Source organism: Camelus bactrianus, chromosome 3 (genome assembly GCF_048773025.1).
Source record: "Camelus bactrianus isolate YW-2024 breed Bactrian camel chromosome 3, ASM4877302v1, whole genome shotgun sequence".
Taxonomy (NCBI): Eukaryota; Metazoa; Chordata; class Mammalia; order Artiodactyla; family Camelidae; genus Camelus; species Camelus bactrianus.
The window spans coordinates 55545333-55560752 of NC_133541.1; the positions used below are offsets into that span (position 1 = coordinate 55545333).

Genomic DNA, 15420 nt, shown 5'->3' on the forward strand with positions numbered 1-15420 from the left:
GACATTGCTGAGACCTATGATGAAGGAAACAGCAGGGATCCGAGGGACCCTGGTTACTGTTATTGCATTCTTTTCAGGTTCCTGAAATGTTTTATTTCGTCATTGTCTGATTTAATTTAGACAATGCCTGATTCATTTCCTGAACTGTATTTATGGGCTCTTGCGATTTGTGTGACTAATGTAAACAGTGGAGTTAGTACTGTCAAATAGAGACACGATTGGGAAGCTAGGAGGTTTCCTGGGCTAGAAATGTGGAAATGGGGAGATAGGAGCCTGGCCTGTGGCTCATTGTGTAACATTATAACTCATTACAGAAGAAGTCATAACTAGATAATATCAGTGATGCATAGGAATAGGAGACCACTCATATCCAGTGTGGATTTGCTTCCTTTTAACTTTAAGGATATCAGTTCCCAGGTCAAATGGTCATATTGTTCAGTTCAGTTCAGGAATGAAACCACAGGGATTTCAGTCTCCACTCAGTGGCTTCCCAGATACATGATGAGCAATTTCGCTGTCTAAGTCTGGACCCTTGCCTGTGATGGGGATCGTGAGAGTACCTATGTCATTGTATTGCTGAAACACGGCCTTCGTACCCCACTTACCGAATTGAGACTCAAGGACAGAGTTTTGGATGAAGTAGAAAAGGCAGCTTTATTTCTTTGCCAGGCAAAGGAGATCACAATGAGCTAATACTTCTAAAACTGTGAGACTACTGGGGAGACAAGGCAGGGAGTTTTATAATAAAAGTTTGAGAGTTCAAGGGAGTGGAGCTAGTTTCCATAGAGATCTCAAATTGTTGCAAACTTGTTCTTGCTTTTGCAGATGCAGTGGTCCCCTTCCCTCTGCTGAGTATGAAGTTCATCTCTGGCTTTGAGACTCTCTTAATATTCTTGTACCTAGAACAAAGGACGCATAGGAAGGGGCTCTGTGGAAAAGAGCTCTAGAGAAAAATCTGTGCAGTTTAAAGTTAGATTGATAAATGCTTTTAACCTTTTAAGCAGACTGTGCCTGATACCTCCTGCTGCAGGCTGAGGCCTGCAGCTCAAACAACAGAATACAAGGAAACCGCAAGGGGTTGAGAGGAGGACACTGGGGTCAGAAGCAGGGCACTGAGTGTGAGCCCTGCACACAGCACCAGCACTATAAGTGGGTTAGGTGGTTCAACCAATCCTCCCTTCTTTCCAGCCTAACCCTGGTCAGCAAGAGCATGAGAAAAAATTTTTAAACCATTATACAGTTAAGCAGTTACAAATGCCATTACAGATATCAGATGGTCACTGATGACAGTGGGGTCCTGCTTGGTTACAGCTGGGTTGTTGTGAGACCACAGGCAATAGTCCACACCAAGCTCTTAACATAAGCCCAACACATGGATAGTTAGCACATTTGTCAGCTGGTGTTATTATTACCCCCTTTCTATTGTAATTCTTTATTTTTTATTTTCTTCTTCTTGCTTTCATTACTAGGGTTACTTCCTTCCTCTTCAAAAGTACTTTCAATTTAACACAGACAAAATAGAACAGTTCAGGGAACACCACTATACTCCTCACCTAGCAACAATCTTCAACTTTCTGCTTTCTTGTTTTCTCTGTTTTTCTTCACACATGCCTTTTTAAAAAATTGTTTGACTACTTTAAAGCAAGTCCCAGACAGACATTGTATTAGTTCACTTGTAAATAAGGAAAATGTTCCTCTTTGGCATAGCCCTTGTTTGGCACTGAAGATTGTATTAAGTATATCTCTGAAAAGAACGATCTTGGAAAGAGTTGGTAATGTGTTTCTGTTTTAATGTGTGTCATTGTAATTGTCATCATCTTTTTGCTGCCTTGATATCATTAGAAAGGAAAAAACTGAAGACAGTAGTTGTGAAGACATAAAGGTAGTAGAATTAGCTTTTAAATAAGTTCTGGCATGTTAAATCCTAAAGAAGAGAAATTTGAAATCAGCTGTTTAACCAAGATCATGGTGTAAAGGTATTTCATGATTCAACCGCACTCTAGGGAAAATTAAATTATTGGTGATTCTCTTACTGAGACATCTTTTTTTCTTTATTGAAGTCCATTTACCAGCAGCTGGAAGAGTCTTGTTTAGAGTCAAGAGTGAGTGCTTTCTCCTCTCATGTCATTAATGTGTCTCATCACTCAGAATTTTGCCTAGTTTTGCAACAATCAGGATGTCATCTATAAGCCAGGGTTTCATCCATTTTCAAAATCAATTCTAAAACAGTAGCCAATGCTATTTTAAGACAATTACTAGGGTTTCATTAATCAAGTGTGTAGTTTGCTTTTCCTAGGGTTTCTACGGTTAGTTGGCTTCTGTCATATGATTATTTGCTTTAGACTCTTATTGCAAGGGAGAAATAGGAACTCAAGTTGTCTTGAATAATGGACACCTCTGTGTGTGGTGAGGGGACAGTGGGAATATTGTAAGGCAATGTAAGGGCAAGTATTGCTCTACCTTTATTGTGACTTAGCTATTCTTTGGACATTGGTACTGGCTGACATGTTTTTCACTGTGTATGTGCCTCTTTGGTTCCTCACTGCTTCTGTTTTCTTATAATTTCTGCTTCCCCTAACTTCAGGCTGCCATGCCTCTCATGGTACTGACTCAACGTGTTGTAGCCCCTTTATCTCTGCTTTTTACTGCTTCAGTTCTCAATGTAGCATCTCTTATTCATGCAGTATTTTCAGGCTTATATTTTTGTGAGAGGGAATCTGCTTCAGTTCACAGCTGGGGGCTAGACAAGACCATTGGTCTCTGATTGGTCCATGGATTCACTGTCCAACAGCAAAGGCTGTGGGTGAGGGAGTTTCATGGAAAGTTTGGTGGGTGTGATAGAGATTATTACTAACATGTCTAGTGTATTCATCAAGCTAGTAAATATTACTTTCACTAACTAATATTTATGCCTTGTAAACCATCTTCTCTTCCTTCAGTAGCAGTTGTACATCCTCATGTTATCAATAAGATCTTTCCAATAATATAGTTTCTGTCTTCTCATCCTGACTGGCTTCCTGTGTTGCTAAGGGTTCATGTTTGTAATTTCTCTTCACTTTTTAATATCTTAATATTAAAATTATTTGAGTGTCTTAACAATAAATTAAGTATAAACCTATTTTTCAAAGTACAGCATACATATAGAAAAGTGCACAATTCACAAGTGTGTTCCTTCATGAATTTTCAAAAAAGGAATATATTTTTCTAGCAGCACGCAGATCAAACCATTGACATGATCAGCCTTCCAGAAACTAACGTCATGTCCATTCCTCTTCACTACTCCTACCCATGGGGAGCCCCCATCCTTACTTCTCACATCATGGATTGCTTCTGCCTGTTTTTGAACTTCATCATAGGCTCATGCAGTATTACTTTTTTGTGTCAGGCTTCTTTTCCTCAACATCATATCTGTGAGATTCATCCATGGCTTTGGATGTTGCAGTTCATTCCTTTTCATTTTGTTGTAGTATTCCACTGGATGAGTATCAGTTTCTTCATCCAATCTTTGTCTACTGTTGATAGACAGACATTTGGTTGTTTCCAAACTGAAGCTGCTACGAATAATATGGCAATGGAAATTCTTATACAAACCTTTTGTGCACATACAGGTATACATTTATGTTAGGTATATATCTAGGAATGAACCGTTTCATAGGACTTACTTATAATCAGTTTCAATAATTACTGCTAAACAACCTACCAAAGTAGTTATATCAATTTATGTTCCCACCAGCAGTGTATATGAATTCCAGTTGCTCTGCATCCTTGTCAGCACTTGATATTATCAATCTTTTTAGTTTTAAGCACTCTAATGGGTGTGTAGTAGTGTCTCCTTTTGGTTTTCATTTTCATTTCTCTGATAATACAGTTGAATATTTTTATCTTTTGCCCATTTTTATTGAGTTGTCTTATTGATCTGTAGGAATTTTCAAATATTAAGTTAAGCTATACAAATTGCCATTTTTGAGTTTAAAAAATGATTGAATATCAGAATTTCATCTTGTTCATCCTAGTATATATGAAGACACAAGTCCTTTGTCAGTTATATGTATTGCGAATATTTTCCTCTACTCTAGTTTGCATTTCTATTTTCTTAAAAGTGTTGTTTGATGAAAAGAAGTTTAAAACTTTATCAAAAAAACCCCTTTATCTATCTTTTTCTTTATGGCATTTGTCTGCCCATAAAGTGAGTGGGGATGGAGACTACATCTGGAGGTGCTTTGTGTGGAAGGTGCAGGAGCTGGGGACCCTCTCTTGCTGTTTTGTGGTCAGAGCAATCAAGTGGGTCACAAAAGGTGCAACAGTAGGGAACACAGAATGTGCTTGCAGCAGTTTTGGATTGCCACACTAGGGTGTTATCCCTTTGGAGGAAGGCTGCAGGGGCAATCCTAAAAGACAAAAAATCAAGATATTCTTTCCTCCCTCATATCTCCTAGTGTCTGAGGTGTGCTCTCCGCAGGAACTGAGTTGTTGCTCTTCCTCTAGGAATGCATACATGTATATGCACCAAAGACTTGTACAGAAATTTTCATAGCAGTGATATCCACAAATCTGGGTGTCCTGATCCAGTAGCTCTAACTTCACTTTGTTTTCAGTTATCCCCAACTTGTACCTACACCTTTTATCTGGAAGGATCAGGTGCAAGAGGAACAAGGTACTTTTATAAAACTTAACCAGAGTTAAACTGGAATCCCTGACGCCCTTTTTCAGCTAAGATGTCATCTGCAGGGGGTGTCATCCAGGCTGGCCTAGGGGTGCTGTTAGGGAAAGGAAACTGCATTATGCCCAGCAGTGGTCAAAACAGTATCCTCAGTTTTGAAAATATATCTACATAGTGTCCTCTAACTCTTCCCCCTTTGTCCTGATCATTGAAGTGGCCAAGAAGGGATGACCCCTTCCTTGGAATACCTGCATTGACTGATCAAATAGGCTCACTAAAGTATATGGACCAAGAGGGAATGAGAGTGGACAGTCAGTTTATTGTTGAGTACACAGATGAGTTTCAAGGGCCACAGTGGAGTGACTGGAAACAGCTAACCAGCAACCTGAAAAAGTACCAGTGGTGGTGAGGCAGCACTGATAGCCCTGAGAGGGCTTCAAAGGTCTGAAGTAGCCAGTCTGGCAGGAAGGGGAGGTGGGGATAACACCCCTTGTGACATGACCTCTCCCATGTAGGGGGAAGGGTGTAGCTCAAGTGGTAGAGCGCATGCTCAGCACCCCGGAGGTCCTGGGTTCAATCCCCGGTACCTCCTCCAAGTGGAACTCAGTGAAGAAACCTAATTACCTCACCCTCAGAAAACAAACAATACGAGACAGATAGGTCAACTTTTGGCAGTTGTTGTAAGTCTGCCCGGCACTGGTAGCCCTCTGCATTAGATACAGAGTCAGGCTCCATGAGCAGCTTGATTCCCGTCGGCCCTTGGCCCTTCCTTTGAGCATCTACTGGAATGATCCAGGCAGTTCAGTCAGCAGACATAGTTTGTTCCCAAGTTCATGTTTCCAAAGAAGGGTCTCTTTAACCTTCCCGTCTATAGTTTTCCAAGTGGCAGACCAAACAGCTATGCCATTGGCAACAGCCTAAAGGTCTGAGCCCTGCCCCCTGACCGCAGCGACTGCATCTGCTTTTACTTCAGCACAGCTGACACTGTGGTTGAGTAGCCACAGCACCCTGGTGGATGCCATTCAGCTTTAGCCTTGCTGAACCATCCGTGAACCAGGGCCAGATATTTAGGGAATTTCTGTGAATTAAGGGCCCCATTGAGTCAGTGGCTTTACTTCAGGTAGCAGAGCAGATAAATTTCCCCACAAAGGGATACTTGCTGCTTGTTCAAATATAAAGCTGAGATGCTCCTGGGGGCCAGACCAGCTACATTCTTGAATATACCATTTCCATTTGACAAGCAAGGTTTTATTTTAGCCTTCCTACCTTGAGTTCTTGAGTGTGAATTGGTTCATCCTAAAATAGGAATTTCAGGCTGGAAAGTTACAAGATTTCTATGGGCCAGTTTCCACAAGGCTCAGCTGTAAGCTAATGGGTGCCTGTATGCCTTGTGATTTTGTTTGGATGCTGGACATTGTGTATGAAAAATCAAAGAGGTAACTTGAGGCTCTGCATGATGTTATTTTCCTTCAGAGAGGACTTACTTTTGCTTTCTTGCAGGCATTAATATGAGGTCATTTACACTAATCCATTCTGAAAATGAGCAGGTGAAACCTAGGTTTCAGGCTTTGTGAGAATGCTGTATTTCGAGTTTGTCCTCATTTTTAAAGTATAGCCTTTCTAAGGTCTTACCAGGAATTCTGGATGTTCATAAAACCCCCTCCTTGGTCTCCCCTTAGCCCCACGGGACTGCCAAAAACTCAGTGCGGATTTCCCGTCTCTTAACTGCTGCTTTCTGCTTGGCCTCTTGGCCTCTTGGCCTCTTGGCTCTGTACTGCTTAGAAACTGGCAAATTCCTTGAGACAAATAACTTCAAAGATTGTCAGATTCACTAGTTTACGTCTTTTCTTTGAGTTATCTTTACTCCTTAGGTCCTGGCTGTTTTGTTGGCTCACTGATGCTTTCAAATGGGTTAGTGTGTGTGTGTGTGTGTGTGTGTCTTGTGTCCAGCTGTTCTAATTGTTCTTAGTGTGTGCATGTTGGAGTGGTTGGGGAGGGTCTGGAACAAGCTAGCTCGCCATTACCACTTAGCAATGAGTTTTAATAGTGAGTCTAAAAATGAGTGAAACTCCTTTCAAGAGAGTGGAAGAGCTACCTTTTTTTCCCTGGAAATGTATCTGTTAATTACTTCTAATTCAGTAATGATAACAAACTAAGAAGTCAAACCACAATCCTTGTTTTATCAATTTAATTCTGAACATCTTTGAATATGGTGTTTTTGAAAAAAATATTTTGTTGTCATAAGAATTTTTACAGATGTTTATTTTTACCTTACTACTGAGTGGTGAGGAATATATTTTAAGGATATTTAGGTGTAAGTCCCATTTTACTCCTTACACAGTGGATTTAGTTTAAACTTTTCTTTTTGATAATCTTCTCATATCTGCTGTCTATCTACCATCTTTCTGTCTACATGTGTATGTATGCCTGTCTGTCTGTATCTCCATCTATGTATCTATCTATCTATCTGAACATTTAATTTAAAGCAGTCATCTTTCTCCAGGCATAAGTTAGTCCTTTTTTCTTGGAAAGTAAAACAAAGTAAAATTAGAGTATTTCATCTAGGACACTAACTTGTTAGTATTTTATGAACATTGTTTTGTGTTACACAATTGTAAGAGTTACCATTTATTGAATGCTAATTTGGGGTTAAAGAGACAAGCACTTTCCACATCTCATTTACATTATCTCATCTCAGCTTCACAACCATCCTGGGATGACAGTATCCTATTTATTTTGCAGATGAGGATACTGTGGCTTTAGTGGTCTAGTCATTCTCCCAGGGCAAACTTTTACTAAGTGACAAACTTGATTAATAGAGCCTAGTTTAGTACCTTAGCATCTGTTGATCTTGGCCCTTATCTAAGAGCTAGAAATACATAACCAGGAGGGGAAAGTTTTCATGTTCAGTCTCCTTCTCTGTCTTGGTACATTTGCAGTTTAGGTGGAAAACTTTTGCAGTTGGACCTGGCCACATTCATAAAGCCCATAAAGTAAGTTATAGTTTCCACCTCATATTTCTGAAAGTGTGTCCACAAAGCAAAGCTTTGGGCCCATATTTATCTGAGGGAAGCATTAGGACCAGTTTATGTAACCCATGTAACCTCCGTGTGCTTGGCCCTGTGCTGAAAGGGCTGAGAGCCGGGATGCGGTGGGGAGTGGGGTGTCAGGGGACAGGTTGGTTGTCTCCAAAGCATCCCTGCCTCTCTCCCGTGCTGCTGACTTCCAGCACAGGCTTCCTTCTTGGTGTCTGCTCAGCACCATGAGGGACCCAGCGCTGAGGATGTAGAAGACACAGCCCTCCCTGCCATTTCAGTTCTTGCCTATGCTTTGTCTCCTGACTCTGACAAGATCTCTTATCTTTTAATGTGAGTCCACATCCTCCATGCTTTGATCTATGCTACCACTTTTTGGCCACTAAGTCTAACTAAGTTTTAGTCTTCCCTGACCCAGAGCAGCAAATACTGTTGTCTGAAATGTCAGACAACTGAGAGTGATACTTGTAACCTGTGCCATCATTGTAAATGTAATCAAAGGACAAGGGCATTTATATGTACTCTGTCTTTCTGTTCTGGGCCAAAGTATCTTCTTGTATTTGTTTTGTTGGCAAGTTTTCATCTGTTGTCTCTGGAAATGAGCCGTTAAATGGTTGAACTGTAGCATCTTGTGATTCTATTGCCTTAGCTGTAACTTCCTCTGTGAATGTTATACAAGTTCATTCTCAGCATGCCAGTTTGATCTGAGACCATCCTCCTTCCCACTTTCCTGCCATGTGCTTGTCTTACAGCGCTGAAGAGGCAGTGGCATGCCATCTGGTTAAGTGGTACAGAATGCCCAGAATATTGAGGCGAAGTCCCCAAGTTCAGGTTCTAGATCTACCTTTACCAAGCTGTGGGTTCTCAAGCTTAACCATTTCCTCATCTGGAAAATGAGCATGATAATTCCTACCTCGTAAAGAAAGTGGGAATATTACATTAATTGAGATAATCTATGTGAATCGCGTTTTGTAAACTAAAATGCTGTAAGAATGTTATGTTAAATTCTTCACAATTACATTTTTAAAATTTAAGTGAGAGCCATTTAAACAGCAGATCAGTTGCAGGAGTATTTTCTGCTCATTTTATGGTCCATTTTGAGGACCAGATAGCTTCTCTGCCTAGTTTGTAGGCATCTTTATGAGCCCAAGGTTTTTAAGTTCTATGGAGAAAATTTAGTGGATGACAAATTCCTTAAGAAATAGTTGGAAGATTACTTTTACTAAGTGCGGAAGACTATTGCTTAAAGGATAGATCAGTGAAGAAATTTTTCTTTGTCACTTAAATACTTTCTGTTGTATAGATCTTTCTGACTATAATAAATATTAAATATATTAAAGTGAGATTAATAGGTTTTTTTAGAAGAAAAATATAGCTAAATTGATATTTGTTCTTTAAAAGTTCAATTTTTTACAGAGTGTTTAAAATATATAGTGAAAGAAATCCATAGCTTACTCATTTTTCTTTCTTTTGATATAAACTGCCATATTAAGACATTTTTTACAGGAGTTTTTAATTTATAAACGTAGTGTTTCTGGGGATCTAATGTACAGCGTGGTGACTGTAGTTAACAATACAGTATTATTGTATAGTTGAAATTAACGAAGAGAATAGATCTTAAATATTTTCAACACACACACAGTGGTTACTGTGTGAAGCGTTGAATTTGTTAGCTAGCCTTATCATGGTAATCATTTTACAACATATAGTATATCAAATCATCATGTTGTACAATTTAAGCTTACACAGTGTTATCTGTAAATAATATTGTAATAAGGCTGGGGAAAAAAGGAAATCAGTGAACGGATATAGATAGTGTGTATTTCCTGATTCCATGAATTATATATAGAAATGATTGGTTGTTCTGGCACCTCTGTAGCCCAAGTGGATACCTGTGAAAATACCTGCAGTCTTATTCCAGTTCTTTGAGACAGTAATTGAGGCACTGTGTTATTTCTTGAACATTTGGTCAGGGATGAAAAGTAGAGCTTGTCTGTTTATATATAATTGAGTGTAGAGGACTGAAGTTTCAGATCTTGAAACTGTCTTAGCTCATGAACCCAAATAGACCTCTACCTTAATTAGTGTCTAATCTTCTATTTTTATGCAGTTGCAATGGAAATGAAAATTATTATTATTAAAAATTAAATAATGATATGTTATATAATTCTATTTAGCTTTCAAAATGCATTCACACATTTTACCCATTGATTTCTTAATATTCTTAATATCTGTATTACTTGTATTTCCTTTACAGTTTCTCTTTAGACACATTATCAAACTTTAATTTCATTTGCAAAAAAGGAGTGATGTTTATTTGTGTAAACTTGAACATAAGAGAACTATAAAATAAGAAAATAAAATTGTCTGAAATCTCATCCCTCAGAGAAAACTATGTATTTAATTGTTAGAGCATTTCCTTCTGTGTGTAAATATAATTAATAGGCGTTTTGAAGGGGAGCATAATTGAGATCATATTGTATATAAGTACAGTTTTGGATCTTGATTTCACTTATTGAACATTATATTGAGCATTTTGTTTGCCAGAAAATATCTTTGAAAACATTATTTTTATTGACTGTACAGCATTCTTTCTATCACACAAATGTACAATAAACATTTTCTGTTGGATATTTAGGTTGTTTTAGTACTATAGAGTTTTGCTTTGGTGTAGTCAGTAATGCTGCAGTGAACATCAGGATGACATTTGTGAAAAAATTGTCAGGGCAGGTGGAGGCACATGCAAACAAATTAACAAACAAAAAAGCAGGAAGTGAGAGGCATCCTTTTAACTATGATGATAAGGTATTTCCTCCAGCTTCTCTACCTTAATTAGAAACTGTTTTCTCTAATGAATGCCCCACTTGCATTTCAAGGTAATGCTTTTTTAAATTGAAGTACAGTCAGTTTACAATGTTGTGTTAATTTCTGAAGAACAGCGTAGTGATTCAGTTGTACATATATATAAATATTCCTTTTCATATTCTTTTTCATTATAGGCTACTACAGGGTATTGAATGTAGTTCCCTGTGCAATACAGTAGGACCTTGTTGTTTATCTGTTTTTGTGAAGATTTTCCTTGTAGTTCCACTTGTACAAGATCTTCTGTTACAGTTCAGTAGATATGTTGTGAGAATTACTCCACACGTGGATGTATTTTTGATGTATTTGTGGAAGAGGGTGAGCTCTGCATCCTTCTGTTCTGCCCTCTTGGAGCCCCTCCCTCAAGTAGTTTTGTAACTGGTTGAAAACCCAACATAAAATGTCAATTTCTGGAATGGAGGTACGATCTCATCTGTGAATAAAATACAGAAACAAATATGGTCAAATATGGTGGTCTAATTTTTGAAAATAAACTAGGCTTGTGAATGCTTTTTGGTGGGATTTACTCTCCCTAGGGATTATTTGTTATGATTAGTTACAGTGCCTAGGAATGTGATCAGTGAGCTCCATTTGAATGCATAAAGTAGAAGTGCCTAAAATTACCATATTCCACTGATTTTTAAGCATACTTGGATTATAATGTTTTACTTTTTCTGAAATTAGAGTGTGTTTTCAAACAATGTGCACATTTGGTTGATGTGGTAATCCTTTCCCTATAAACTTGGACTAATTTATGTTGCATATTATAATACCATCATAGACACAAAGAAAAGTGGGAGCTTTCAGACTAAGATATGTGACATTTATTTTTTCAGATGCTCTTTGCTGCATGTGTCTTTGCAGGAGCATAGAGGTATATAGATGTCTATAGTGTATCGTATGCTGTGCGCCTTTGACCTCTGGAAAATAGTTAAATGTAAGGACAGGGACTATCATGACCATGTGAGAAAGAGGAAAAGTTCAGTGCTTGGTTTTTGAAGTGCTCACTCCGATCTTTATCTTGGTTGTTATCTCTGCCTGCAGGCCCTTTGAGCCATACGATCTTTAGTCACAAAATTCAAGATGTTGCTTCTCCATACAAGCACATTATCAACTTTTTTGGCAATGGGTTTTCATTTTTTGTTTTCTTTCATTGTGGTGAGAGAATGGCAAAATTCTGACCCATCCTTAAATTTGATTGTGTTAACTTTTTGTGATTAAAAAAGACCAAAACAATTAAACCTCCTGGGTTAGGACACTCATTCTTTCCTACCTTTAATGTTGGTAGCAGCTGCCTTGCCTCCTTGGGCTTTTTGTTACTTTTTCCACAGAGAACATCTCTCCTATTCCTGGGGTCCCTCCAGCCCTCCCCCATCCTGCCTCTCCCTGTGGCTTTTGATAATGAGAATAATTTTGGCCCCAAACAAAACTTCTGAAAGAATACCACTGAACTTATGTCCTTTTATTTTAAAACCTATACATTGCTGTGAATTTAAATAAATGGGCTTTCTATTTCTGTTGTATAGACAAAACATTTTACTTCAAGATTATTTTGGGGTTCCGGAAGGCAGATTTGTTTGAAGACCCTTTGTCACTTTGAATAAAGGAGGAAGGTCCTTTGGCTTCTCACCTGGCAGTGTTGTTGGCTAGCGAAGTGGCCTGCCTCTAGGGAGTCCACTCATCACACGCCCTGCATGCCCAGTTCCCAAATTCCTCAGGACTGCTGCTCATGATCAGAGTAAAACTCACCCAAGCGTTTCTAGATATTTTGTAATCTTTTTTGCACATTTGTCTAAAAGTCACTTAAAGTTTTGGAGCTGTGTATTTCAGTCACGTTACTCTAGTCCCAATACACCAACACTAGTTACTTATACAGTTGCTGTTAAAACCTCACATTTTAGATTTTTATTAAGACTTGTTGTTATTGTTTATACCATTTGGCTTAACAGTACCACAGCATGGGTTCCAAGTTTTCCAGGACAATCTTGATTTAAAATATTCTATCTCTACATTCCCATAAAAGCATTTGGGTTTTCAGGTCATGAGGTCATGGTTTGCTTTGGAAATTATGGCACCTGTACTTCTGGATGGCTTCGAAAACATTTACCAAACACTGGTTAGACTCGTAAGTGGTGTAGTCACCAGTCCATGTGGTACAGCTGAGGTAGAGGGAGACTGTCTCACAACAAGGGTTGTGTTTGTTGTTACTGAGGCTTATGTGTGTGTGTGTGTGTGTGTTGTGATGCTTTAGTAACTAACATCCTCTTTAGGAGTTATCCCAGACAGTACCTTTCTCATGCTAAAAAATGCTTTTTTAAAGCAAAGCATCTAGTTTCAAAGGGAAAATTACAGCATATTAAATTTATCTTCCAAGAACAATTATGTAAAGGATAAAGTGTTATAAAAGGACAGAGATGTTTGACTGAATTAATTCACTAGCAGGGGGGCACTAAGTGATGTGGCTCGGGCCCTAAAATGATAAATCAGGACGAGGCTTAGTCTCATGAAGGCTTGGAAGTATATCCTGACCTCAGGTGTCTCTGAGGAGGCCTGAGTGTGCTCATGGGCCATATCCCCCCTCAGAGCCCAGGCAGTTCACTCCTTCATTTATTCACGAAGCAGGTTTTGAGCATTTGCTGCAAAGCCCTGTCCTGAGGCCTGTGAACGAAGTTTCAGGTCTAGTCTCCGCGGGTCTGAAAGAGCCTGTCTGGGGAGGAGGTGAGGTGGTGTATTTGCAGGGGTTCCCTGAGGGTGGGTGTGTGAGGCTCAGTAAAGGCCGTCCGTGTTCAGGGGATGAGGAAGACCTTTCTGGCTTTGTGCTCAGGGAGGGTTGCAGGAACGTCTGTTGTTCTTAGTCTTTGACAGAGGAACCAAGTTTAACTGGTACGAAGAAGGAAGAGCTAAGTTCATTTTGGCTCAAGCTGGGATATGTAGGTTCACGCTGGGAGTAACACTGGGGCAAGAGCGGAAGGGGAGATGGAGCAGACCACATTCACTGGCTTGTGAGTTGTGGGGAGCCTTGGAGGGACACCAGTGTGGGGAGAGGGGAGGCAGGGGTGAGTGGAAGAGAGAATCTGGCACGGTGTTTGGGGAAAATAGAAGAAGGAAAGATGGGAGTCTGAGAAGGAGCCTAGGAATTGGGTTCTATTATTAATAAGGTTTATTTTACTGTGAGGAATTTTTCCTGATACCAAACAAAATTAGATCAGAACAGTATCTCTCAAAGTGAACCATGTGTTATGAGGAATATCCGCTTGTGTGCCCTGGTGTTTATTAGCTATTTAAAATGGCTTCACACCAAAAAAGTGGGGAAAAGCTGAGTTATCCAAAATGAAGCTAGTTTCCTCATGACAGGGTTTCTCAGAATCTTTACCATGCAGATGTCCTTGTTAATTAATTCTCCTTTACTTGATAGTCTGTTCTAGAACCAGAGGAGGCTGCACAGTGAGCTGCAGCACCTCCCGTGGCCCCTGTGCCCCCTCTGGTCCACTTTGGTTGCCAGCACTTTGGGGTCTTTGCTGTGGCAGATGCAGGGCAGGGAATGGTGGAATCTGTCTAGGGGTCCCAGTTGCTGAGCCTCCTCTTCTCTGGCCCCCGGTCCACGTTGCGATGACCTGGGTTCTCAGGAGGAGACAGGGACTCACTGGAATCCAGATTACAGTGACCACAGTGGCCCTGTCCACTCTTGGGTCAGTTGTCTTCATCTTGAAATGTCTCCAGTTGAGGACACTTGGGTGCAGAGCTGCTCGCCACCCCGGATGGGCCACCCAGGCAAAGGGTACTGTTGAAGCACCTACATGATATCCTCGATTTTGCCTCTTGACCTGCAAAGCCTAAAATATTTACTATCTGACCTTTAACAGAAAAGGCTTGCCCATCCGTTATGACAGCCACCAGCCACATGTGGCTTTTGAGCACTTAGAACGTGGCTAGACCAACTTGAAATGTGCTTCTAAGTATTGACACTTATATATGCTTGACTTTGAAGGCTTGGTACGAAAAAAAAGAAGAACATGAAATATCTCAATAATTCTTCTTTTGCTTGATCAGATGTTAAAAGGATATTTTGGATACACTGGGTCAAATAAAATGTATTATTAAAGTTAATTTCACCTGTTTCTTCTCTTATTCCATGCAGCCACTAGTAAATTTAAAATTGCATGTGTGGCTTGCATTTGAGGTGCATGTTATATTTCTGTTGTACAGTGCTGACTGTAGTATAGCACACAAATTTATTGCCCACAGAGCTCTTTCTTTAAGGATCCTCTTGGATAAACCTGGTTGGTTTTTCTTGGGGCACAAGTTTAGGAAACATGACCTAGTATGCCCCAACTATATTCTAGTTTAAGGGTTTGTGTTTTGTTGACAGTTAAGCTATAGTTTAATAGATGTAAACTCTTACCCTTAAATAAAGATATATACTCTCCTTTGTGTGTTTCAATTCAGATACGCTTATTACTTTATGTTTTACTTTAAATCAGGTATTCCTTTCTTCTTCTCATTATGTATGTTTTAAACAATCTATGAGCTAGATATTTCCTGTGATATAAAAATCATGGCCTTATCATGTCTACTGATTCAGCAACTCCACTGCTAGCCTTCTGTCCCAGAGAAACAATTGGATGAGTGTTCAAAGATATGTGTTTATAATTTAAAGTTATAGTGTTGCCTTTAATAAAGAAAAATTGCAAACAACCCTGATGTCCCACTATACAGATTGATTACTTAAATTATGGAATGTTTACATAAACATATTGCCGTAAAAATGATGGCAATTGAATTATGAAAGGGTATTTATAGACAGTATTTTAAAGAGAAATATATAAATTTCTACTCAAAAGTTATGAAGGAAAGGAAACAGGT

The 15420-nt window shown here is 39.3% G+C and overlaps 1 protein-coding gene across 2 annotated transcripts in view; it reads left to right on the forward strand.

Moving 5' to 3' along the window:
* RASGRF2 (Ras protein specific guanine nucleotide releasing factor 2) overlaps positions 1–15420 on the forward strand; it is a 208535-nt gene that overhangs the window by 7084 nt on the left and 186031 nt on the right. The gene's annotated exons all lie outside the window — the stretch shown is intronic.